The 26,763-nt window shown below is 44.0% G+C and overlaps 1 pseudogene across 1 annotated transcript in view; it reads left to right on the top strand.

Moving 5' to 3' along the window:
* The window catches only part of LOC145419307 (NACHT, LRR and PYD domains-containing protein 12-like), a 174,881-nt pseudogene extending 150,533 nt beyond the window's left edge, over positions 1-24,348 (top strand). The window contains exon 8 of the transcript XR_013906894.1: positions 23,899-24,348. The product of XR_013906894.1 is annotated as an NACHT, LRR and PYD domains-containing protein 12-like (transcript). The remainder of the gene's footprint in view (positions 1-23,898) is intronic.
* Positions 24,349-26,763: the final 2,415 nt, after the last annotated feature.

Genomic DNA, 26,763 nt, shown 5'->3' with positions numbered 1-26,763 from the left:
GAAGCTTATTAACCAAGAGAACAGAACCTTCAGGTAGGATGTCCCTATAATAAAACACTACAGCCTCCCCCACCAACAGACTGGTTGGAGAGGTGGTCAGAGACAAAGGAATGTCTTTGATCCTGCTGCTTGAACTAAGACTTACACATTTAAGTAACACAATGACAACATTTAACAATTTGACTCCAACAGCTGCCAGCTGGAATTTAAATGTAATTTAAATGAAGGATTCAAGGTTATTGGGTTTTTGAACGTAGAGATCACATGAACGTATATGAATTGAATGATATGTCTCTTCTATGTTTCTATTATCATATTTTGATGTTGATTGTGATTGGTTTTATTTGTTTCTTCAGTGATTGTAGTGTTTTAATATTTGGTAATTTTTCCATTTTGTAATTGTGTATAAAGTTTAATTTGAATGAAAGTTATACTCAAATGCTTCAGGGTCTTCAGTCAGTGTGTGATCAGTTTTATACATGGCAATGGTCTTACGTATGCCGGTGTTGGATATGGCTGATAACGGTATGTTTAAATCTGAAACAGCCTTTAAAAACTCTGTCCAGCCAATAAGTCTGAAGGTGTGTGTGTGGTTGTGACGGCTTTAATCAGGTCGTAAATGTGTGAACCCGGGATGGTGCGTTTATCAACAACAATTTCACCTTTGTCATTGTAAGAAATCAAGTCTGGCCAACGAGAGAATGAGTTCTGCATTCCTCCTTCTCCTTTTAGGTATGTGTGTCAAAACATTCTCTGCAATAAAATCCTTCAGCATCACCATAGACAGGTTGGGTGTCCGCAGGCTGGGTTTGCACATCCATGTTAAATTGTTCCGGTAGGGATGAAGACAATATATTCTTTTCACGGGCACCTTGTCTCACAAGTGTGAGGTATCTTTGGAGAATAACACCATATTTTTTTAGCTTTCTCATACACATCTATGTCTGATTCTTGTAACACTTGAAGCATCTCCTTGTCCAAGTCTTTCTGAGCCTGTTGTCTGATGTTGCCTGTGTACTGCTGCGGTTGTTTCAATAAGTCCAACTGATGTTGGGGCACCAAAAACATCTTTTGCACATGTTCCATTTTCACCTGTTTGCTATCAGACTGGTTATGAAAGGGATTGCAGCCCCTAATCAGGCTAGTAAAAACCCACCAGATTGGTTGATTGTCTTTATCTTTTTCAAAGTTTTGATCTTTTCTTCGGCAATCAGTCTGATTAGAGATTTTTTCTTTTTAGCTGTTTGTACTTCTGATTTGTCAGTGGAATGTTACCTTGCAATACGTTAAAGGCTATCTCACACAATGCATTGATGAAGTTTGCATTGCTAATAATAACTCTGCGTAGAGCCGGGGGAGACTTGTATATCAACTCCAACAGAGACAGATTCCTCCGCATGCGTGATGACATCCTTTCACCTCTTCACTGTTTTTTGTTTTGGGTTATAAACAACCGGACGGTCTGACAGTAAATTTCTTCGGGGTCTTAAATAGTCCGGGGTCTTACCTTTATAGTCTATTAAAACATACCCGTGTGTTGTGGATGTGGCATCATTAAACGCTTCTATAATATATTTAGTATTACCAGGAAAGATTTGCCTACCCAAAAGCATGACTTGATATTTATCTCTTGGATTTTTAAACAATATTAGTTGGTGCATTTCAAAAATAAAAATATGAAGACACTCAAAATAAATTTCCTGTGGTGGGAAACTATTTTGTGCAACTTTTTTGTATTTACAGTTTTGAGGGATAAGCCTCTTAAATTTCTCTAACTAGAAATATATGTTAAAAAAAATGATTTTCATTTTTTTGGTAGTTTATTGCATTTTTTTGCAATTTATGTAATTACTATGCACTTAATGCATACATATTATTTAAACTTGGGCTATAATGGTTGTATTGATGTATAGCAACTTCATATGTTTCATATGTTTCATATGTTGTTTGTTTAATTTAAGACAAAAAAAAATTAAATGAATGAGAGGTAAAACTTGAGGGGGTAGGGACAAATAAGTAAATACTTCAGCCTACTCCTTTTCAAACAAATAATTTTTGTAATAATTTTGTAATGATTGTGAAGGCACATATTTGAAATGTTTGAAATAAAAATGAACTGAACTGAAATGCTCCCAAAAATGTCACTAAAACATGAAAAAATATAATATAAGCTCTGGTCACAGCAGATACTGATAAACATGTATTAAGAGGATGGATGATCAAGTTTCTCACTCTCTCCTTTAAATCTCGGTTTTTTTCTTCTTCACAGTTTATCTGTTAATTTATTAATGAATAACACTGAAAGAGTTTCTGTTATATTTCCCCTTGAACATCAGCTTATTAGGGCGGCATTAGGAAATAGCCCCCCTCCAAAGAATGAATAAATGAATGATGATAATAATAAAATGATTCAAAAGCAGAGCTCAGAGTGGTAGAATGGTCAAACATGGATCCACGGGTGGTTCAACTGCATTTGGTGACGTGACCAAAGCAAATCTTTCAAATAATCCCACCATCAACGGGATGTTGTCTCCTTTACTACGGTTACTTTACTTGGTCACCGTGTGAATTTCTTTGAAATGAACCAAATTCTTTTATTTGTTGGTTGTTGCATATTTAACCTCTACAGTCAGGAAAGGAGGAGATGAGGCCTCAACAATGTTGGGTTGTAGCCAGTGTTGGGAAGGTTACTTTTAAAATGTATTCCATTACAGAATACAGAATACATGCCCCAAAATGTATTCTGTAACGTATTCCGTTACGTTACTCAATGACAGTAACGTATTCTGAATACTTTGGATTACTTAATATATTAACATGCTTTTTACAACAACGTAAATGTACTATTGCTGTGTGATTTATTACTATTACTGAAGGTCCGCGACTCCGAACTGTAGTAAAGGGACCTCTGACTAATACAGCGGGGTCCCTGTCGGCTTGTAGCCGAAAAATAGCTTTACTTTGTTGTGTGGGTCAACTTTTCTTGCCAGAGACAGAGAGAGGCGTTGAAAGGCTGCTCCAACGGAACTTATTGTTTTCGGAGGAAAACACGAACACGGTGTACAGTCGAGTCTTAATAGCTTACTTACAACTGGGCTCGTCAGGCTCTCTTGGCTCAAGTGGTTATTAGAAATCAGAAATCAGAAAGGGTTTTATTGCCAAATGTTGAGCAGGTTTACAACATTAGGAAATTGCTGCGGTGCTTCAGTGCAAACATACTGTCATAAATTGCGCTTAAATAGACATGAAAAAATAAAAGTAAGAATAAGAATTAAAAGTGCTACGTAGAAAGATATATACATGAGTGCAGGTGGTGATCAGTGCCAAACATGGAATGATGCAGTGAACACAGCGTAGGGTCATGTGTTAGTGGTGGGGACAGTCATACGGTTATTGTTCATGTGTCCAACAGCAGAGGGGAAGAAACTGTTCTTATGGCGAGAGGTTCTGGTGCGAATGGACCGGAGCCTCCTGCCTGAGGGGAGCAGGTCAAACAGACTGTGTCCAGGGTGAGAAGGGTCAGCTGAGATCCGAGCTGCACGCCCCAGTGTCCTGGAGGTGTACAGGTCCTGCAGAGATGGGAGTCTGCAGCCAATCACCTTCTCAGCAGAGCGCACAACACGCTGCAGTCTCTGTTTGTCCCTGATAGTTGCTCCAGCGTACCACACGGTGATGGAGGAGGTGAGGATGGACTCGATGATTGCAGTGTAGAACTGCATCATCGTCCGTGTTGGCAGGTTGAATTTCTTCAGCTGCCTCAGGAAGTACATCCTCTGCTGGGCTTTCTTAATGACGGAGGTGATGGTGGGCTCCCACTTCAGGTCCTGGGTGATGGTGGTACCCAGGAAGCGGAATGAGTCCACAGAGGTGATGGGGGTGTCAGTCAGGATGATTCCTGAAGTCCACAATAATCTCCACTGTCTTCTGGGCATTCAGCACCAGGTTGTTGTGGCTGCACCAGGACACCAGACGTTCAACCTCCCTCCTGTAGGCAGACTCATCCCCGTCCGAGATGAGCCCAATAACGGTGGTGTCATCTGCAAACTTGATTAGCTTGACAGACTGGTGGGTGGAGGTGCAGCAGTTGGTATACAGGGAGAAGAGCAGAGGAGAAAGAACACAGCCCTGAGGGGAGCCGGTGCTGATGGTCCGGGAGTCCGAGACATTCTTTCCCAGCCTCACATGCTGCTTCCTGTCCGACAGGAAGTCAGTGATCCACCGGCAGATGGGATCAGGCACATTCATCTGGGAAAGCTTGTCTCGGAGATGGTCTGGAAGGATGGTGTTGAAGGCAGAGCTGAAGTCCACAAACAGGATCCTGGCGTAGGTTCCTGGGGAGTCCAGATGCTGCAGGATGAAGTGTAGGGCCATGTTGATGGCGTCATCTACAGACCTGTTGGCTCTGTATGCAAACTGCAGGGGGTCCAGGAGGGGGGCCGTGAGGGTCTTGAGATGGGAGAGAACTAGGCGCTCAAATGACTTCATGACCACAGATGTCAGAGCCACGGGTCTGTAGTCATTTAGTCCAGTGATCCTAGGTTTCTTGGGGACATAGATTATGGTGGAGGACTTGAAGCAGGCAGGCACATGACATGCCTGCAGTGAGGAGTTGAAAATGCCAGAAAACACTGGGGCCAGCTCGTTTGCACAGTGTCTGAGGGTGGCAGGAGACACACCGTCTGGGCCGGGAGCTTTTCGAGCATTCAGACTCTTAAACTGCTTCCTCACATCTGCTTCATGAATATGAAGAGTTGTGGTGGGAGGAGGTGGTGTGAAATCCTCTTTTGTGTGGGGTGAGGAGGGGGGTGTTGTAGGTGAACAGTTTGAAGGTGGTGATGGCTCTATGGAGGGGGGAGAGGTGGGGGAATGAGTGTCCAAAGTGTCTCTATTGTTGGGGCCGTTGGAGGTGTGAAGGCTGCCTGATGGCTCGTCAAAACGGCAGTAAAAGTTACATGCTTCCAGCTCCCGTTTTTCCTCGATGACAGCTGTACCTTTCCACTCCCCTTTTTTCCCTCCTCGCGCTCACAGACCCATAACGTGTATGGCAGTCCATTCTCCCTGCAGCACGGACTACACTGCCCATGATGCTACATTCTTTAGAGCATAGGTGTCAAACTCTGGCCCGCGGGCCAAATTTGGCCCGCAGCCTAATTACATTTGGCCCGCGAGGCCATACCAAATTACTATTAGAGCTGGCCCGCCGGTCTTAAGCAGCGCATGTACTGCTAATACTACAACTCCCAGAATGCTCTGTTGGCGTTTTGGTGCGTCAGTCAGGAGAGGACCCATTAACGCCCTCTCCTCTGTTGACTGTAGTCATAGCAACCGCGCGAATACTGCCGCGCTACCTCTCCCAAAATGGCGAAAAGAAAGAACGAAAACAGGAGCTTCCTGGACAGGTGGGAGACAGAATATCTGTTTACTTATGTAAAAGACAGACCTGTTTGTCTTGTATGTGGAGCTCATGTGGCTTTAACCAAGGAGTACAACATTAGACGACACTATGAAACGAAACACCAAGAGAAGTACAAGGACCTGGACATGACTCAAAGGCGCCGGAAAGCAGAAGAGATGAAAAGAAGTTTTGTTTCACAACAGACTATGTTCAAAAAAGCCATATCACAAAGTGAGGCTGCTGTAAAGGCTAGTTTTGTTGTGGCAGCAGAGATCGCAAAATCAGCCCGGCCCTTCAGTGAGGGAGAGTTTGTGAAAAGTTGTATGATGAAAGTTTGCGACGTTGTGTGCCCAGAGAAAAAGCAAGCATTTTCAAATGTTAGCCTGAGCAGAAACACAGTAGCTGATCGCACACGTGAACTTGCCAACAATCTAAATAACCAGCTGATGGAGAAGGGAAACTGTTTCGTTGCATTCTCCCTCGCTGTGGATGAGAGCAGCGACGCCTCTGATACTGCCCAGCTTTCAGTCTTCATCCGTGGTGTGGACTCAACTCTCTGTGTTACGGAAGAACTTTTAGGATTAAAATCAATGCATGGAACAACCACAGGGAAGGAAATATTTGAAGAGGTTTCCAAATGTCTAACTGAAATGAAGTTGCCATGGGAAAAACTTGTGGGGTTAACGACAGATGGTGCACCAGTGTGGTCAAAGGAGCGGACTGGTGGGCAGGGTACGGGAGAAGATGCGAGCGGAGAACTGTGCAGGTGAGCTGACTGTTTATCACTGCATCATACATCAAGAATCACTTTGTGGTAAAGCCCTAAAGATGGAACATGTTATGACCGCAGTAACACGAGTAGTTAACTTTATAAGAGCCAAAGGTCTGAATCACCGCCAATTCAAATCTTTTCTTGAGGAGTGTGGTTCGGAATACGGAGACGTGCCGTATCACACGGAGGTGAGGTGGTTAAGCCGAGGGAAAGTACTGAACAGATGTTTCGAGCTACGCGAGGAAATATTTCAGTTTCTGGAAAGCAAAGGGCAAGACACAGCTGAGCTCAGGGAGCAAGAGTTTCTGTGTGAGCTGGCCTTTATGTGTGATATCACGAGCCATCTCGATGCGCTGAACCTGCAGCTTCAGGGACGGGGGCGTATCATCACAGATATGTACGCTGCAGTGAGGGCTTTTAAAACGAAATTGTGCCTGTGGCAGAATCAGATGCTACAAGGAAACCTGGGCCATTTTCCCTGCTGCCAAACGATGAACATGCAAATCTCTACTGCTGTGTTCCCATGCGTACAGTTTGCTGAAAAACTCTGTGTACTCAGTACTGAGTTTACCCGGCGGTTTGCCGACTTTGACGCCCAGAAATGTCGATTTGAACTGCTCAGTAATCCTTTTGCAGTTTACGTGGCAAAAGCACCAACAAACCTCCAAATGGAGCTGATTGAACTCCAGTGTAGTGACACGCTGAAATCAAAGTATGATGCTGTGGGCGCTTCACAATTTCCACATTTCAAAATGCCTGGGCTCCGCACCCACGCTGCTCAGATGCTCTCCATGTTCGGCAGCACTTACCTATGTGAGCAACTATTCTCCTCAATGAAGATGGCCAAAACATCTCAGAGGAGACGTCTGACCGATGAACACCTTCACTCGATCCTGAGGATTTCCTCAGCTCAGAGCCTGAGCCCAGACATTGAGGAACTAGCATCCAAGAAGAGATGCCAGGTATCTGGCTTGGACGCATCAGAGTAGATCAGTGTGTAGCAAACTGAGCTATAATTACCATTTTCTTTGTGCAATTTGTCTTGCTACTCCCAGACATGGGCTTGAATGGTTTCACGTTTAATGATATTTTTATTAGTTAAGTGGTTTATTATTGTTATTTTATTTTTACATGTATTATTAGCCTGGGGAAAAAGTTTACTGCTAAAATTTAAATCAGAAGGCTGCAAATACAATTTTTATTTAAGAAATGCATTCCAGTGATATGTTATTTAATTGGAATTTCAATTTTGCATGTGTGCAATATTAAGTTATATATGTTTATATAAGTTCTATATCGTTCAGTATTAAGCGTTGCTTATTCCATATTCAGTTTTTCAGCAAAACTTATTTGAGTCTGTAAGAAAAGGTTCCTTGTTATATCTGTAGGAAGATTTTTTTCAATAAATATTAACGTTGGCCCGCGACTTTGTTCCAGTTTTGAATTTTGGCCCACTGTGTATTTGAGTTTGACACCCCTGCTTTAGAGCTATGCTTGTAGCATTCTGCCTGTTAGCTTAGCACAACAACAACGAAAAGGCGCTCTCTCACCCCGGAAACACACAGTCGCAGAGAGAGAGAGAGAGCGTAGCCCTGTAACCATGGCAACCGTAACGCTGCCGCCTGGAACAACAGAACGTAGCTGTCAAACAAAACCCAAACAGTCCTGACCCGCGACAAAATGAAACAGGAAAGTACCGCAGTGTAATCCATTTATTTCAACAAAGTAACTGTATTCTGAATACCACCTTTTTAAACGGTAACTGTAACGGAATACAGTTACTCATATTTTGTATTTTAAATACGTAACGGCGGTACATGTATTCCGTTACTCCCCAACACTGGTTGTAGCTGTGGTTCAGGTTAGAGTGAGTGTCCATGGAATAAATGTAAGTCAGTGAACTGGAAACATGACTGTGTTCAAACTTTGTTTTCCTTTTTATAATGAGTCTAATCAAAGGTGGACAGAAGTATCTCCACTGTGACTTTTCTGTGTCACCATCAAAGCTTCTGCACAGTGTTTCTGGGGCAGATAACATTGCAGCATTATGGAGACATTATGGAGACAAAAAGAAAAGCGTCTGGATTTCTTTAAGTTAAACTTAAAGAAATCCAGACGCTTTTCTTGGACTGTTGGTTTCAGTGTTGAGTCTCATTCACACACTCCCTCAGACTCTTCACACACACTGATTTGCTGACATAAACACTCCTGTGTCTAAACACACTGAATGTGTCCTGAGCTCGGCCGCTGTTCCACAGTAACTGCTGTCAGAGTCACTGTTACTGAGTTAGCTTAGCTAGCAGAGCAGCTAGCAGTTAGAGTATGAACTCTGTAAGCAGTTAGCTCGGTCCTGGACATGGTTACTGACATAAAGCTGCTCTCTGCAGCCATGTTTGACCTGCTGCTTTGTAGGACTACAGTAATGGAGGATTTGGAGGCTGAACTGGGCTCTGTGACACTTTTTGTAGTGAACTGATGAAAGCTGTGTCTCAGATGGATGTTAGTCCAACACATCAGACACGACCTCTGCAGCTCTCAGTTGATGTACACATGAATGATTTGTGTTTCCTCTGCAGGTGAAGGTAGAAAGTGTGTGTGAGCTGATGTGAATTGAGCAGCATGGATCAGTGTGAGGACAGAGAGGAGGGAGTCCCTCCCTCTAAAAGCACTCTGTGTGGGGAACATGAGAGCCAGACCAAAGCTCAGAGGTGAGATGACCATCTCTAACTGTCCATGACTCTTCTCCATGTCACAGCTCAGCACTCACATCACTGCTCCATATTCACAGGAACCAGCCTGGACCTCCACCCAGCTCTGTGTCCTGTGAAAGTAACTCAGTCAAAGATGTCATTAAGAGATTTGAGCAAAGACAGTCAGCTGAGAAAAGGTAAGCTAACACCAATAATATCAGCTGATATGTGATGAGAATTTTACTGAAGATTTATAACTTTTTCAGGATCCATCAGAGACTCAAACCTGGACCTCGACCCAGCTCTGTGTCCTTACAGAGTGACCGGTCAAATCATCGAGACATTGATTTTAAATCCCAGCCTGTGCCTGCTGCAGAGAGGTGAGCTGTTAGTTACAAGAACTCTCTGATTTAAATGATTTTGATGTTTCCTGGTTTCTAAAATGCATCTCTGTAGCAGAGCAGTGTCTCCAAGGACACACAGGCTCAGCTGTAACTGTCAGTTTATCTGGTTTAAGACACATTTGGACTCAATTGGCTGTTTTTAACTATGTATTTTAATCAGAGGTGTAAATCTAGACCTCACACATCTGGATCCTAAACTATGATAGAAACAGCTGCTAGCAGTGGGTAGTTTAACTTTGATACGCTGCTCTAGAAAGCAAACAAAGGTTTGTGCAGCTCCTCTTCAGAAAAGTGTTCAGAGAGCAGCTGCTGTATTAGACAAAGGCTCGTCGTGTGAGCCCAGATGTGTGTAACAGCTGGATGAAGGAGAACCATCACAGTCGCGTCTCCATCCCGCCTTTATTAATGAACTTCCTGTTGCTTGCAGATGACAGGAACACAAAGTGTTTGTGCCACGTGATGCTGCAGGATTTGTTAACGTGTCCATGATGGTAACATCTCCTCGTCTAACTGCAAACACATGAGCGCTCCTAACGGCAGCTATCACAGCCACACAGGCAGACTGTGTCTCACTGTTGCATTCAGGGACATTTGTTTTCCTGTAAAAAGCTGAACTCTAATCTAAGAGGACTGTTACTGACAGGAAACAGCTGCATTATCTGCAGTCTGTGTGATCACAGCTGCTTCAATCACTTCATCAGAGAATTGATCATTGAATAAAACATGTTTGTGTCTGCAGAGGTCAGAGGTCACAGTCTGCAGGATCCAGCTGTCCATCTGTGAGGAGTGACTGGTCCAAAGATTACCCTCCACACTTCAGTGCTGAACCTGAACCAGTGAGGTCAGAGACCTGTGATGACTCCTTTACATGTTTGTGTTTTCCTGGATAAATATGACCAAAGATTCATTAAAAAGATAAAAATATTAGACTTTGTCCTGTAGCGCTGTGTGGCAGGCAGGATTGGACCCAAACACAACAGGATGAAGTCAAAGAGGCAGCTTTATTTCAGCTGTGAACATGCAAACAGCAGAAATAAGGAAACATAACTGTAGGTTTGCAGTGAATGAAGCCTCAGCTCGACGCTCCACTTTGTCCCTCTTTTCCTTCTCCAAACAGCCACATCAGGAGTCTTTGATGGAGTTTTAAAATATTTAATTACAAATGTCCAAAGATGGGTTCAGGATACCTGAATCCACAGTTATTAAAGCTAAAATAGTTCACAGGGTTTGGACTTTGTTAGGTGACGAGAGAACATCAAAGTGTTTTTTATCTTTAAACAGTATTTTTATCACTTCAGTTGCTCTCACAGCCCTGTTTGTTATTTTACCAGATGTTTCACTCGGTGCTCCCACCAAACACCTTGGAGGACACATTAGTGTGATTTAGATTTCATTGGTGCAAACACCAGTCACACAAGCTAACCCATGGAGGCAGCAGCAGGCTTTGTGTTTGGTAAAGTCTGCTGGCTTAAACTAAGAGAGTTTAGTTTGTTAGCACAAAGAGCTGTCAGCTAAAGCCCCGAATGCACTTTGAATACAGACGAACTGAGAAAAACACTTTAAATACAGCAAACAGTCAAACTGACAACATCTTGTTCTGCTGATCATCCACAGCAGTACGTTTAGCATTCATGCTAGCAGCAGGCTGTGACTGTACACTGAGCACCAACACAGGTAGGAGTGAGCAGTGATGAAGCAGGACTGTGGGCAGTTTGAGCTACAATCCTATTGGCTTCTCAGTTTCTCCAAAGAAAAGGAGAAAAATTCTTGGTGTTGTGAAGATGTGAGTTGGTCTTGTTGTCGTGGGGCTGGAAGGATGCTGGCAGTGAGAGGCTTTTCATACAGTGTTCAGTAACAGAATGAGAAGAAAGCCACTGCACATGAAACAAGGTGCTCGTAGTGTTTGTTTACTGTGTTTGTGCCACAATGTCAGATCAGTTGTAGATTCACATGCAGACTTGTCCAGTGAAACCAGTGCAAGTACTGCAGTACAGAGCAAAGACTAAGCAAGGGTGTTATTGTAAACTTTAACAAAAGACTGTTATGTGACAAAGAGTAAGTACATTATTTTTATGAGATTGTTCATCATGTCTTTAATTTAATATTTCCAGTTTTTCCTTCCTGTCTCATGAAGCTGTGACATTTATTGTTTTTCTCTTAGGATCAATAAGAGGCCAGAATCTCCTGGACCTGAACCCAGCTGTGTTTCCTTAAAGAGCAACAGGTCGAAGGATGTTGTTATAGACTTTAATGGCTGTTCTTCTGCTGCTGAGAGGTAATGTGTGTCTAGATGTTGTTCCTGACTCTGTATTTTTGAATAAATCCTCATGTTTAATATCAGCTCAGCTCTTTTTCACACATTTCTATGTTGGTGTGTGAAGCAGTGTGTGTTGGAGTGTTTCCACAAACACAGCAGTCAGAGTGGAAAGAGTGGATGTTGTAGGAGGTGTTTGTGTAGTGAAGAGGCTGAGTGTCTGTAGGACTCCAGCTGCTCCAGCAGGTGTCTCCTTTGTGCTTTGCTTCAAACACAGTGTAGGGAGGAGCTTCCACTCAGGTGTTTCAGGTGTTGCTGGATGGAGGAGGACAAATAGTTTTTCCCTTCAGTGACACTTCAGCAGCTCAATGTTCTGGGAGATGTTTGTCTTTATGAAGGTTTATGGATTATTGTTCTTACTTTGGTGAAACTGAGTAATACATTTTCCATCTAACATTTAAAGTAAATTTCCAGGTGAATAAAAGATCTGCAGCTGCAGCCTCTGTGATGTTTCACAGTCTGAAAGTAACAAATTCAACCAGAGTTCAAACAAAGGCTTAATATACGTGTGTGTTTGATATAATGCCAACAAGTACAAACAGGTGTTCTTACAGGTCTTAATCACAGAGGTCTGATAAGTCTGGTGACTTTCACACTCAGCAGTTTTGCTGCCTTTTATTTTATATTGGCCTTTTTAAAGCCCTTCAAAGTCTCCCACATTCATACAGAGCTTTTAACACCAAACTCCTTTACAGTCCTTCTCCTCTCACACACGATCACACGACTGATTTGTCTGCAGCAGCTGTGTTACTGCTAGTATTTTATTATGTGTGTAATCTCCTCATATTGTTCCTGTGGTTTAGTTTGACTTCCTTCTGCAAACTCAGCTGCTCTGTTGCTGATACACGTCTCCATGAATATGATTGATCAGATGCTGCCATGTTTCATGTGAGCGCTCAGCTGAAACCCTGGGTTGACTTATCGAGTTAATAACAAGCTTCACGTGACTGTGAATGCTAAAGTGAATCAGATAAAGGAAAGAGACCCTGCTAATGTTGGACTCACTTCTTAGTGTAGATCCCAGGAGGAAGTTCAACATAGCCATTCTTTGTGCTAGCTCGACCAAACCTGAGACCACAGTGCAGGATAATGATCATCATCTGTCTCTGTCAAGGACATTTAAAATCCACAAATAACAAACATAATTATATTTGATCATTAAAAATGATGATTAAACAAAGTGTCAAACATACTTAAGTAGAAGGACTGATGTTTGTGTTAAAATACCCTCTTAAAGCTGAAATACTGATTCAGCTTCTTTACTCAAGTAAAGGTAAAAGAGTCCAGGCTCTGAAATGTACTCACAGTATTAAAGTAAAAACGCCATCTTTGAAGGAAATTTCTGCCAGTTTTTGTGCAAAGTTACCTGAATTTCTACCTCCAACATTAATATGAGAGAATTATCTGAACTTTTATTCTAATGAATTTAATCAGCTTGAACATTTTGTAGCACAAAAGTAGAAAAAACCCAAAGGGAATAAAAAATAGCTCCGTTTGCTGTTGCCTGCATTGTAGATGGGCGGCTTTGCCTCAACACCTAAACAGGAAAATGAGTTTAGTCAAGTATTAAAGTGGGATTGAAGAGGTGAGGAAACCAGAGATCAGGTGTTGTGGTGCAGCATGGTCACAAGAATCATTTAGAAATGGGTCAAAATATTTTCTCTTCTAGATTTTTTGCACAGTCTGATGTGCTGCTGCTCTGAGGTTTACTGCTCTCTGTGTGCTTAGAAAACTGTGAGGTACAAGTAGATTTGACACAAGTTATAATGGTTGATTTCCATATAACGGTGGAATACAGGGACTTAATCGTTAAGTTAGAAGACAGTTTGAAGCCTAATCTTGAAAGTAGAGATAGTGTCTGTCTCCTGAATCCAAACTGGAAGCTGGTTCCACAGAAGAGGGGCCTGAAAACTGAAGGCTCTGCCTCCCATTCTACTTTTAAATACTCTAGGAACAACAAGTAGGCCTGCAGAGCGAGAGCGAAGTGCTCTAATAGGGTGATATGGTACTACAAGAATCAGAATCAGAATCAGAATGGGGTTTATTGCCAAATGTTGAGCAGGTTTACAACATTAGGAAATTGCTGCGGTGCTTCAGTGCAAACATGGTGTCATAAATAACACTTAAATAGACATGGAAAAAATAAAAGTAGGGATAAGAATTAAAAGTGCTACGTGGAAAGATATGTGCATGAGATATACATGAGATATATACATGAGAGTAAGAATTAAGAGTGCTACGTTGAAAGATATATACATGAGTGCAGGTGGTGATCAGTGCCAAACATGGAATGATACAGTGAACACAGCGTAGGGTCATGTGTTAGTGGCGGGGACAGTCATATGGTTATTGTTCATGTGTCCAACAGCAGAGGGGAAGAAACTGTTCTTATGGCGAGAGGTTCTGGTGCGAATGGACCGGAGCCTCCTGCCTGAGGGGAGCAGGTCAAACAGACTGTGTCCAGGGTGAGAAGGGTCAGCTGAGATCCGAGCTGCACGCCGCAATGTCCTGGAGGTGTACAGGTCCTGCAAAGATGGGAGTCTGCAGCCAATCACCTTCTCAGCAGAGCGCACAACACGCTGCAGTCTCTGTTTGTCCCTGATAGTGGCTCCAGCGTACCACACGGTGATGGAGGAGGTGAGGATGGACTCGATGATAGCGGTGTAGAACTGCATCATCGTCCGTGTTGGCAGGTTGAATTTCTTCAGCTGCCTCAGGAAGTACATCCTCTGCTGGGCTTTCTTGATGATGGAGGTGATGGTGGGCTCCCACTTCAGGTCCTGGGTGATGGTGGTACCCAGGAAGCGGAATGAGTCCACAGAGGTGATGGGGGTGTCAGTCAGGATGATGGGGTGGAGTGGGGCTGTGTGCTTCCTGAAGTCCACAATAATCTCCACTGTCTTCTGGGCATTCAGCACCAGGTTGTTGTGGCTGCACCAGGACACCAGACGTTCAACCTCCCTCCTGTAGGCAGACTCGTCCCCGTCCGAGATGAGTCCAATAACGGTGGTGTCATCTGCAAACTTGATTAGCTTGACAGACTGGTGGGTGGAGGTGCAGCAGTTGGTGTACAGGGAGAAGAGCAGAGGAGAAAGAACACAGCCCTGAGGGGAGCCGGTGCTGATGGTCCGGGAGTCCGAGACATTCTTTCCCAGCCTCACATGCTGCTTCCTGTCCGTCAGGAAGTCAGTGATCCACCGGCAGATGGGATCAGGCACATTCATCTGGGAAAGCTTGCCTCGGAGATGGTCTGGAAGGATGGTGTTGAAGGCAGAGCTGAAGTCCACAAACAGGATCCTGGCGTAGGTTCCTTGGGAGTCCAGATGCTGCAGGATGAAGTGTAGGGCCATGTTGATGGCGTCGTCTACAGACCTGTTGGCTCTATATGCAAACTGCAGGGGGTCCAGGAGGGGGGCCGTGAGGGTCCTGAGATGGGAGAGAACTAGGCGCTCAAAGGACTTCATGACCACAGATGTCAGAGCCACGGGTCTGTAGTCATTTAGTCCAGTGATCCTAGGTTTCTTGGGGACAGGGATTATGGTGGAGGACTTGAAGCAGGCAGGCACATGACATGCCTGCAGTGAGGAGTTGAAAATGCCAGAAAACACTGGGGCCAGCTCGTTTGCACAGTGTCTGAGGGTGGCAGGAGACACGCCGTCTGGGCCGGGAGCTTTCCGAGCATTCAGACTCTTAAACTGCTTCCTCACATCTGCTTCATGAATATGAAGAGTTGTGGTCGGAGGAGGTGGTGTGAAATCCTCTTTTGTGTGGGGTGAGGAGGGGGGTGTTGTAGGTGAACGGTTTGAAGGTGGTGATGGCTCTATGGAGGGGGGAGAGGTGGAGGAATTAGTGTCCAAAGTGTCTCTATTGTTGGGGCCGTTGGAGGTGTGAAGGCTGCCTGATGGCTCGTCAAAACGGCAGTAACAGTCGTTAAGGGTGTTGGCCAAGAGCAAGTCGTCAGTGGAGTGGGGGGTTTTAGGCTTGTAGTTTGTGATATTCCTAAAACCTTTCCACACAGAGGCCGAGTCATTCTCTGAGATCTGCTGCTGCATCTTCTCAGAGTGCTGATGTTTAGCGATGTCCACTTCTTTAGTGAACCTGTACTTGGCCTCTCTGTAGCAGTCCCTGTCTCCGCTTCTGAACGACTTTCTCTTTTCCAGCCACAGCTTTTTGAGTTTAGGAGTAAACCAGGGTTTGTCATTGTTATAACTCACCCTGGTGCGTGATGGCACAATGCTGTCCTCACAGAAGTGGATATAGGAGGTGACAGTGTCCGTAAACTCGTCCAAGCTGTTAGAAGCAGCCTTCATTGTGTCCCAGTCTGTAGACTCCAAACACGTGCGAAGCTCCCCCACAGCCTCGTTGCTCCACAGTTTTTTAGTCCTCACGACAGGTTTGGAGAGCTTCAGCCTCTGTCTGTACGCGGGGATTAGGTGGATCATGACGTGGTCAGAAAGTCCGAGTGAAGCGCGGGGCACCGCGCGATAGGCCCCGCTGATCGTGCTCTAACAGTGGTCCAATGTCTTCTCCTCTCTGGTCGGGCATTTAATATACTGCTTGTATTTTGGAAGCTCATGGCTCAGATTGGCTTTGTTAAAGTCCCCAAGAGCAATGATGAGAGAGTCCGGGAATGTCCGCTCCGTGTGGAGAATCTGCTCCGCGAGTGCGCACTGAGCTGCCTGCGCATCTGCGTCTGGCGGGATGTAAACAGCGGCCAGGATGAATGAAGCAAACTCCCGCGGAGAATAAAACGGTTTGCAGTGGATAAAAAGATATTCCAGAGAGGAAGAGCAGTGCTGAGCAATCACTGTCACATCTGTGCACCAGCCACTATTAATGTAGAAGCAGAGACCTCCACCTTTGGACTTACCGGAGAGAGCGGCCTGCCGGTCCGCGCGCAGCAGATGGAAGCCCTCCAGTTTGAGCGCGCAGTCTGGGATGTTCTCACTGAGCCACGACTCCGTAAAACATAAGACACAGGAGGAGGCAAAGTCTCTGTTCATGCTTCTCATCAGGGCCAGTTCATCAATCTTATTCCTGAGTGAGCGTACATTAGAAAGGAAGATCCCAGGAAGAGCGGTTCGCAGTCCGCGTCTCCTCAAACGCACGAGTGCGCCGGCTTGCTTTCCTCTCTTTCGGCGTCTCGCTTTCCTGGTCAGAGTCAGCAGTAAATCTGCCGCAGATGCGACAAATATTGGAAATAAATCCACAGGCGTTGTAGTCCTGTAGTTAAGGAGCTCTTCTCTGGTGTACGAATATCCAGAGGAGTGCCCAGACACAGAAGAAATGCACAAAAACAAAACAAAAGTAACGCACTGAAGCACCAGGGCGACCATCCGCGGCGCCATCTTGGTTGGTTGATTGGTACAAGTTGGTTGGTACAAGGTCATTAAGATAAGATGGGGCCTGATTATTTAAGACCTTGTATGTGAGGAGCAGGATTTTGAATTCTGGATTTAACAGGAAGCCAATGAAGGGAAGCCAAAACAGGAGAAATCTGCTCTCTCTTTCTAGTCCCTGTCAGGACTCTTGCTGCAGCATTTTGGATCAGCTGAAGGCTTTTCAGTGAGTTTTTAGGACATCCTGATAATAATGAATTACAGTCGTCCAGCCTGGAAGTAATAAATGCATGAACTAGTTTTTCAGCGTCACTCTGAGACAGGATATTTCTAATTTTAGAGATGTTGCACAAATGGAAGAAAGCAGTCTTACATATTTGTTTAATATGTGCATTGAAGGACATGTCCTGGTCAAAAATGACTCCAAGGTTCCTCACAGTGTTACTGGAGGCCAAGGTAATGCCATCCAGAGTAAGAATCTGCTTAGAGACCATATTTCTAGGCTTTTCAGGGCCGAGTACAATAACCTCAGTTTGATCTGAATGAAGAAGCAGAAAGTTAGCGGCCATCCAGGTCTTTGTGTCTTTAAGACATTCCTGCAGTTTAACTCATTGGTGTGTGTTATCTGGCTTCATGGACAGATAGAGCTGGGTGTGCTATGTCTTCTGATGATGCTGCCTTGGTGATTTTAACATCCATGTCTGCTGTGACTTTAAACTTCTGGTCAAGGACTTTTTAAATATTATTGACTCTTTTAACTTGACCCAGTGGGTTACTGGTCCCACACATGAAAAAGGTCACACACTAGACTTGGAGCTTTCCCACGGGCGGGATGTGTGCGTCACTGAAATATCTGAGTTGGGCATCTCTGATCATTTTCCTGTGTTGTTCACTCTGACACTGCGCTGCTCAGTAGATAAGCCGTACGGCTGGGTCTAGGGATGCTTTTTAAGTAAAGGTTTAACTACAGCCAGCTAGCGATGGGTACCGTTTAGATTTGAAAACCTGCTAAATCAGAATCAGTTGCTGATGATGGCTTTTTTCTTTTACATCAATCACGTATAATCTTAACTCAAAGTGAACATAGACTTGATTGCTCAGATCAGCCAATTCAAAATGCTAATTCAATCAACTCTGAGTTTATTTCTAGACTCAGTTTGTTGGCCCTGCACCTTAAAACTATTCCCTGTTTGTCCCTCATGTTTTTTGGATATTGTTTTCACATCTTTTGTCACGGCTAGCGGGGCGAGCCATATTGAATTTAATAAAGGACCCAAGATGCCGACACTGCTGTGAAGTGAGTGAGCTTTATTGAAACGGTGAAGTGCAGTGGAGATGGCCTGTGCAGAAGCTAAGATAACCTCTACTGAAAAAACTACAAAACTAACCTGAAACCTTAAACGGAGACACGGGGAGACAACACAGACGAACCAGCAACAAGCAGGAGAAAACAAAGGGCTCATATACACAAAAGAGCCATCAGGGAATGAGAAAAGGGAGACACAGCAGGATTCATTGGACATAACCAGACAAGGGGAAGCAAAAGTAGACACACTAACATAGGACATGGCACTGTCAAAATAAAACAGGAAGTGAACACAGAGACACAATACTAACACAGTACAGAGGGAACACAGAAACCAAAACCTCAGAACTAGAAAATCTTAATCAGAATGAAATTGTAACAAAAGACAATAACAATCAAAACAAAACTACTGAGTCCACAGACTCGGGACATACATCGGCTCAAACTGTGGTCATAAATATTTTGTACTTGTAAATCAGACTGTGTAGTTGTGAACTGAGTTTTGTAACATTGTAAAACAAAATATCTGGAAAGTTTATGTTTTTGCGTTCATTGATTTGTGTGTGTAAAAATGTAAAAATGTAATAAATGTAAGAAACATTAGAACTACTTTTGCTGACACAAAGTTTGGCGAGCACTGCAAGTTGTCCCTTTAAACCAGTCACTGATATAAAGAGAGCACCTTGTTCCAGGGCATCTGAGCATGCAGGGAACGCTTTATGCAGGAGATGGTAAGAGCTGTTGGGACTAAAGAAACTGAGCAGAAAACTACAGACATCTGGAAACTGAGTTGTTAATTCTCAGTGGGATCAGCAGGACTAGCAAAGCTTCACCATGACAGTCATCTGATTGACTGAACCCATCCAAACATCACTTCATGGACCTTTAGCTTGTGTCTGTGTGTGGACAGACATAACATGAGCTAATTATACATTACTCCTCCACAGAGTGGACCAGCAGAGAGCAGAGGTTTCCACTGGTCAGTCTGCACAGCAACATCAAACACACCTGGACTCTGTGGTTATGGTTTGTAGTACTACGTTTACATTTGTTCTTTTCAGTCACCTCTATGCTGCACTTTGTGGACCAGAGGATTGTCAGTGTGTCCAACATAAGTCAGAGTTTGGGCTCCATGATTTCAGTCAGATTGGGGTGACTGTAGCTCAGGAGGGGAGCAGGTCAGCTACTAGTTAGGTTTGTGAATCAAACCCTGGCTGGCAAATGTACTGGGTAACGTACTAAACCCAAGCTGCCCTCTGATGCATCCATCAGAGTGTGAAAGAAAGTATTTAAGCATAGAACAATGTGCTTGGTTGAATGAGGCATGTTGTATAAAATGCTTTGTGTGCACAGAGTATCAAAGAGAGCTATATAAGAACCAGTCCATTTACCACTGGGTAATTCATATAGTTTTCTTTTCCAGCGGCTGGAGGACAACATCACCATGTTTGTGAAGAACGAGCTGAAGAAGATCCAGAAGCTTCTGAGTCCAGATCACCCAGAAACTTTAAAGAGCCAGATGGAGGATGAGGAGATGTTTGAAGGAGAGGATGAAGATGAAAGAAAGAGCTGCAGAGAAGCATTTCTGAAGATCACACTCCACTTCTTGAGGAGACTTAAGCAGCATGAGATGGCTGACCATCTGCAGAGCAGTAAGAGAATTTCTCTAAAGACTGAATATTGATCTTTCCTAATAGCTCAAGAAATGGACCAATAGACATTCATCCTTTCAGGGTACTGAAAGGCTATGATATTTATTATATAATATTTGTTTCTGAATGTCTTACCTTCAGAAATATTTGCTTCACTCCGTAAACGTGAACTTAAAGCCCAACTGAAGAAGAAGTTCCAGTGTGTGTTTGAGGGCATCGCTAAAGCAGGAAGCCCAACCCTCCTGAATCAGATCTACACAGAGCTCTACATCACAGAGGGAGGGACTGCAGAGGTCAATGAGGAACATGAGGTCAGACAGATTGAAACAGCATCCAGGAAACCAGACAGACCAGAAACAACAATCAGACAGGAAGACATCTTTAAAGCCTCACCAGGAAGAGACGAACCAATCAGAACAGTGCTGACAAAGGGAGTGGCTGGCATTGGGAAAACAGTCTTAACACAGAAATACAGCCTGGACTGGGCTGAAGACAAAGCCAACCAGGACATCCAGTTCATATTTCCATTCACTTTCAGAGAGCTGAATGTGCTGAAAGAGGAAAAGTTCAGCTTGGTGGAACTTGTTCATCACTTCTTTAATCAAACTAACGAATCAGGAATCTGCAGGCTTGAAGACTTCCAGGTTGTGTTCATACTTGATGGTCTGGATGAGTGTCGACTTAATTTGGACTTCAACAAAACTAAAATCCTGACTGAAACAAGAAAGTCCGCCTCATTGGATGAGCTGCTGACAAACCTCATCAGAGGGAACCTGCTCCCTTCTGCTCGCCTTTGGATAACAACACGACCTGCAGCAGCCAATCAGATCCCTCCTCAGTGTGTCGACATGGTGACAGAGGTCAGAGGGTTCACTGACCCACAGAAGGAGGAGTACTTCAGGAAGAGATTCAGAGATGAGGAGCAGGCCAGCAGGATCATCTCCCACATCAAGAAAGCTCGAAGCCTCCACATCATGTGTCACATCCCAGTCTTCTGCTGGATCACTGCTACAGTTCTGGAGGATGTGCTGGAAACCAGAGAGGGAGGAGAGCTGCCCAACACCCTGACTGAGATGTACATCCACTTCCTGGTGGTTCAGGCCAAAGTCAAGAGGATCAAATATGATGGAGGAGCTGAGACAGATCCACACTGGAGTCCAGAGAGCAGGAAGATGATTGAGTCACTGGGAAAACTGGCTTTTGATCAGCTGCAGAAAGGAAACCTGATCTTCTATGAACCAGACCTGACAGAGTGTGGCATCGATATCAGAGCAGCCTCAGTGTACTCAGGAGTGTTCACACAGATCTTTAAAGAGGAGAAACAACTGTACCAGAACAAGGTGTTCTGCTTTGTTCATCTCAGTGTTCAGGAGTTTCTGGCTGCTCTTCATGTCCACCTGACCTTCATCAACTCTGGACTCAATCTGCTGGAAGAGCAACAAACAAGCTCTCAGACAGAGAAATACTTCTACCAGTGTGCTGTGGACAAGGCCTTACAGAGCCCCAATGGACACCTGGACTTGTTCCTTCGTTTTCTCTTGGGTCTGAAGACTAATCAAACTCGTTTGCAAGGCCTGATGACACAAACAGGAAGTAGCTCAAAGACCAATCAAGAAGCAGTTCAGTACATCAAGAAGAAGCTCAGTGAGAATCTGTCTGCAGAGAAAAGCATCAATCTGTTTCACTGTCTGAATGAACTGAATGATCGTTCTCTAGTGGAGGAGATCCAACAGTCCCTGAGATCAGGAAGTCTCTCCACAGATAAACTGTCTCCTGCTCAGTGGTCAGCTCTGGTCTTCATCTTACTGTCATCAGAAAAAGATCTGGATGTGTTTGACCTGAATAAATACTCTGCTTCAGAGGAGGCTCTTCTGAGGCTGCTGCCAGTGGTCAAAGCCTCTAAAAAAGCTCTGTAAGTTATAAAGTTTTTATTATTTAATTTGGTTGGTATGTTATGGAAAACACACTGCCATCAACTTCTGTTTTGTTTTTGTCAAAATCACTGTAATATAATCACTGTACCTTTATATACATGTGACTTGTATTAATGCTGCTGCCCTCTTGTGGCTAAAGTGTAATTATGTTATTGTTATTAGGGAGGATTTGAGAGTAAGGCTACGTTCACACTGCAGGCGAAAGCGCATCAAATCCGATTTTTCTGACCTTTATAAATCTGACTTTTTTGACCCTATGCGACCCATATCCGATCATGCTATGACAGTGTGAACGTTGCGAATCCGATATTTTCAAATCCGACCTGGGTCACTTTCGTATGTGGTACTGAATCCGATACATATCCGATGTTTTAGAAAGCGACTGCTGTTTGAACGGTCATGTCGCATTAAATCCGTCTTTTACGTCACCAACACAAGACAGACGCCAATTATCAGCGCCCGATAAGACATCGCGAACGCTTCCTGGCCATCCCGTGTAGATGTCAGTGAAACTGTTGGGAAGACAACGTTGGAGAAACGTGAACATTTTATTTGTACTGTATAATCTGCAGATTCTGACAGAAATCTGCAGCTATCCTTTGAAGCACCGCTCCTCTAAAACAGCAATAAGGATCATTATTAGGTTATTTACATTATTATGTAAATAACAAAATAACTTAAAGCAAAAATTGGGAAACGTAAAGTCCGAAGTCTTCATATTAAGGGTCATCTGTCAAACAATATTCTTGGCTCTGGGTCTAAACAGAGCGCGTTGTGTGTGAAGTCTTCTTTTGCGCATGCAAATGCACAAATGCGTCCTTCATTTCCCCGAATTTGAAGGATTCGTCGGGTGTGTCCTTCGTGGCCCACCATATCCCAGAATTCATAGCGCGGCCCAGCCAAATTTCAGCTGCCAACAATGGCGGCAGCTACTAAGTTTTCAAATTACTCTTATTAATCTTTCTGGGTCACAAAATAAACTTTTAACATATTTTCAGGCGAGAAAGTAGCTGTGTAAACTTCAAATATCTGCTTGGTTTATCAAGACATCGCATATTTGCAAAAGTGTGCCGACGTTTTCGGAGACGTCTGTTACCCACCCGCTCGCTAGCAAGCCGGGGGGTTCAATGGTCACTCCAGCCGGCGAGAGCAGCGGACGCCCGGCTTCATCGTTTTCAGACCCCGCTCTTTCGCTACTCAGGTTAAACACGATATATAAGTCACTCGGATAACTTAAAAATGTAATTGTTTGCCTTTTTTCTGTGTTTTATTTGTTCCGGAGTAAATCGGTTTGGCTGAGATCAAAGTTCCTCCGGGATTTTCACACAGCTGAATAAACGTTAAACAGGAAACTGATTAAACAGAAGTGTGAGACGGTCGAGAATTTACGCCAGTGTCCTGTTATATTTTAGATAGCAAGGAGCAGACGGCCGAGTTTATTAAACTCCACAAAGACAGCGGTGACGCAAATCTGAAGGCTAGACCGTCCCATTTCACAGCCTCGCACTTCCAGCCTTTTCGATCTTTGAAGGACCCGGCCCACGTAGACCGCGAATACCGGGTCCTCCGAAGGATGCAGCCGACGTTTTGGGACAAAGCTAGTGTGCGATGTTCTTTCAGTGTTGCACTTTGTAGACGCTCCCTGAGCACTGGTCTCACAGCCAGCTGCACATAGAGACCAGTGTTGTTAGTCCAGGTCAGAAGATGACTTGTTGGAATGAAAATGAGCTTGTAGTTTGTCTGCTTTAATAATGTGACTGGAAAAAGGTGTTGGACTTCAAATATGTCCATTTCTTTCACACTTCACCTTTAAAAGTGAAGCCTTGTGGTTCCTGGAAGGAAAAACACGACTTTTTCAAGTCTTTGTCCTGTTTTTATGATAAATGTACGACTTTAATGTGAAACATTCAGAGTTTTTTCTCTTGTTGTGTTTGTTTGAAGCTGCTTCCTGTTGGCTTCAGCTGTTTGGAGTTTCCATTTTCTAAACTTCTACATTCTGAACCTTCTTCAGCTCTGAACAGATGATGAAACACTGAATGATTTCAAGCTCACACTTTGTCTAATAAACTTACATCTTTCATTCTTTATACAGATTGAGTCTCTGTGGTTTGTCAGAGATCAGCTGTGATTATCTGGCAGCAGCACTGAAGTCCAACCCCTCCCATCTGAGAGAGCTGGAGCTGAGCTCCAACAACAAGCTGCAGGATTCAGGAGTGAAGCATCTGTGTGGTTTCCTGGAGAGTCCAGGATGTGGACTTGAAACTCTGGGGTCAGTCAGCATGTTTTAGTTGTGCTGAGATGAATATGATGTGAAAGTTGTGCTGACACTAAACTGCAGACATCAGGCTGATATTATACTGATCCACACTGAGGATCTTCATGGTAAAGTCTGTTTTCTTCTTCTCTGGTTTAGTCCATTGACTGCAGCAGAACAATGTTCACATTTCAAACCTTCAAAGAAGAAGAAAAATCCTCCACTGGATAATTCACTGTGAAACTCTCCAACTCTTCATTCCACCTTAAAGTCTGTCTGACACTGAAATCCAAAGCAAAATGTGCGTTTGCTTTACAGACAGCAGTCCAACACAAACATACACACATCATCCAAAACACAGTCCAACATCCAAATCTCCTCCACTGCCAGCATGAATGATGGGAAAGAGAAGGAGGAACACTCTGACATTCAGGGTTAGAATGAGTTTCATGAAGCAGACTGTGAAGATCAAAGCTGCATTAGAAAGCTTACATGAATGAATGAGTGGACAGAAGTGGACAGAGATCATCTGAAGCACTTCAAAGGCTTTAAATCAGCACATTTCTCTTTATTCTTTATCAACTCTGTTAGTTTCTCTCAGTTTTCTGTGGAATGAAGCTAACAGCAGGCTAATAAGATGCTGACCAATAGGTTTCTATTAAAGGTTGTAATCTGTATATGAAAAAGTGCTTTGGCTCAGCAGGGATCAGCTTACAGGTAGAATACAGCTGCTGGATGGGATTAGCATGTCATAGCTATCTACCAAACTGCTAACTGGGGGATTTCAGGCCATCTATGGATCATTTTTGCTAACTGTTTATTCAGCTTAGGCTCACAGGGCTGCAGCCTGTGCCCTAGCTGTCATAGGGCAAGAGGCGTGGTCCACCTGCACAGGTGAGCAGTCCATCACAGGGCCAACAGAGAGAGACAGAGAAGCACTCTCTCACATCCACACCTACAGCCAATTTAGAAGCACCAATGAACCTAAGCAGCATTTCATTGGACTGTGGGAGAACATCCAACCTCCACAGAAAGGCCAACAAGCTTCAACCTACAACCTTCTTGCTTTAAGGCACTAGTGCGAACCACTTTTCCCCATTTCAGCCCAAATCCTGCATCTTCCTGTTTCTGACTCCAGGCCAGCTCCACTAACACTTTCTCATCAGACACTGCCACCTAGTGGAGGAAGTCTTAGTTCCATTTGAAGCTTCAGATGACAGTTAGTTCCTTTACAAAGAGGTGGAGGTGATGGGGCCACAGCACCATCATCACTGAGTGCCATAGGACACTTAACCTTTGTTTCCATATGCTGCGAACTTCCTGTTGTTCCAAGGAGGACTGGAAAATGTGTGAAGATCTCCCAGTCAGTTCCTCACAGCACACTTCAATCATTTCCCTCCCACAGCATCAGGACCAGGGCTTTTTCTCTCTTTGGTCCCACTAAGAGATTTCCACACAAACACCTCATCAGTGGGACTCTCAGAGCTACCAGCCCTTTGCTACAATCACAAAGCTCTTCATTGAAATCAATGATATCAAAGCTGGAATCCAATGAGTCCAAGTCTTCTGCTGATTCAGCATCACATTCATCTTTGCTCCTTGTTCTGCATCCCCACCATGGACTTCATTCCTTTCCAAGCCAGCCTTGAGTGTCCTTTATTCAGCTCATCCTCTGCTTTACTTTTACACCTGATTTTAGCTGCTTTATCTCTCTTTCAACAAGTTTCTGTGCCTCAATCTTTTTCTTCTCTCCCTCATAACAAGACAGCTTCTTCTGCCTGAGAACATGTTGGAGTGATTTACTAATCCAGGGCTGCTTATTGGGGAAAATACTTCCTGTTTCCAAAGTAATCCCCATTTTTCCCAGAAAGAAATGTAAGTAGAAATCGATGATCTAAGTGAGAACATGAGCCTTTAAAAAGTCCCAGTGGGTGCAGTCAAAGCAGTCCCTCAGTCCCAGTATAGAGTCTTTGGTCCAGACTGGAACAACTGTGTGCCCAGTTTGAGCTCTCTCCAGTGCTGTGACCTGACAGACCCAGAGGGGCCATCACATCACATTTAGAAGCTCCCATAATGGAGCCACAACACATGTCCAACACTTAGTCTGTCTTTTTGGACCAACTGGAAGAAATGATTCAAGGACTTAGTCACAGAACAGAGATTCAAATCTCCAAAATCCAACTGGCTGCATCAGGACATATAGTCTGAAACTCTGCACAGTTTCCTGTTTGAAGCTGCTTCCTGTTGGCTTCAGCTGTTTGGAGTTTCCATTTTCTAAACTTCTACATTCTGAACCTTCTTCAGCTCTGAACAGATGATGAAACACTGAATGATTTCAAGCTCACACTTTGTCTAATAAACTTACATCTTTCATTCTTTATACAGATTGAGGGGCTGTGGTTTGTCAGAGATCAGCTGTGATTATCTGGCAGCAGCACTGAAGTCCAACCCCTCCCATCTGAGAGAGCTGGACCTGAGCCGGAACAACCTGAAGTATCCAGATGTGAAGCAGCTGTCTGATCTTCAGCAGAGTCCAGACTACAGACTGGAGACTCTGCTGTAAGTAGAGTGATGGAGTGAGTGGGTGGTGCTGTCAGCAGTATTGTACTAAACACAGTCAGTATGAAGCAAAGATCCAGTGTTTCCTGTAAAGCTGCAGCTTCTCAGTGAAGCTGTGAGAGGAGAATGGTGACAGGCTTCAGG

The sequence above is a fragment of the Astatotilapia calliptera genome, chromosome 3 (genome assembly GCF_964374335.1).
Source record: "Astatotilapia calliptera chromosome 3, fAstCal68.1, whole genome shotgun sequence".
NCBI lineage: Eukaryota > Metazoa > Chordata > Actinopteri > Cichliformes > Cichlidae > Astatotilapia > Astatotilapia calliptera.
Note: the sequence above shows the minus strand (reverse complement) of the source record. Positions and strands in the feature narration are given on the sequence as shown.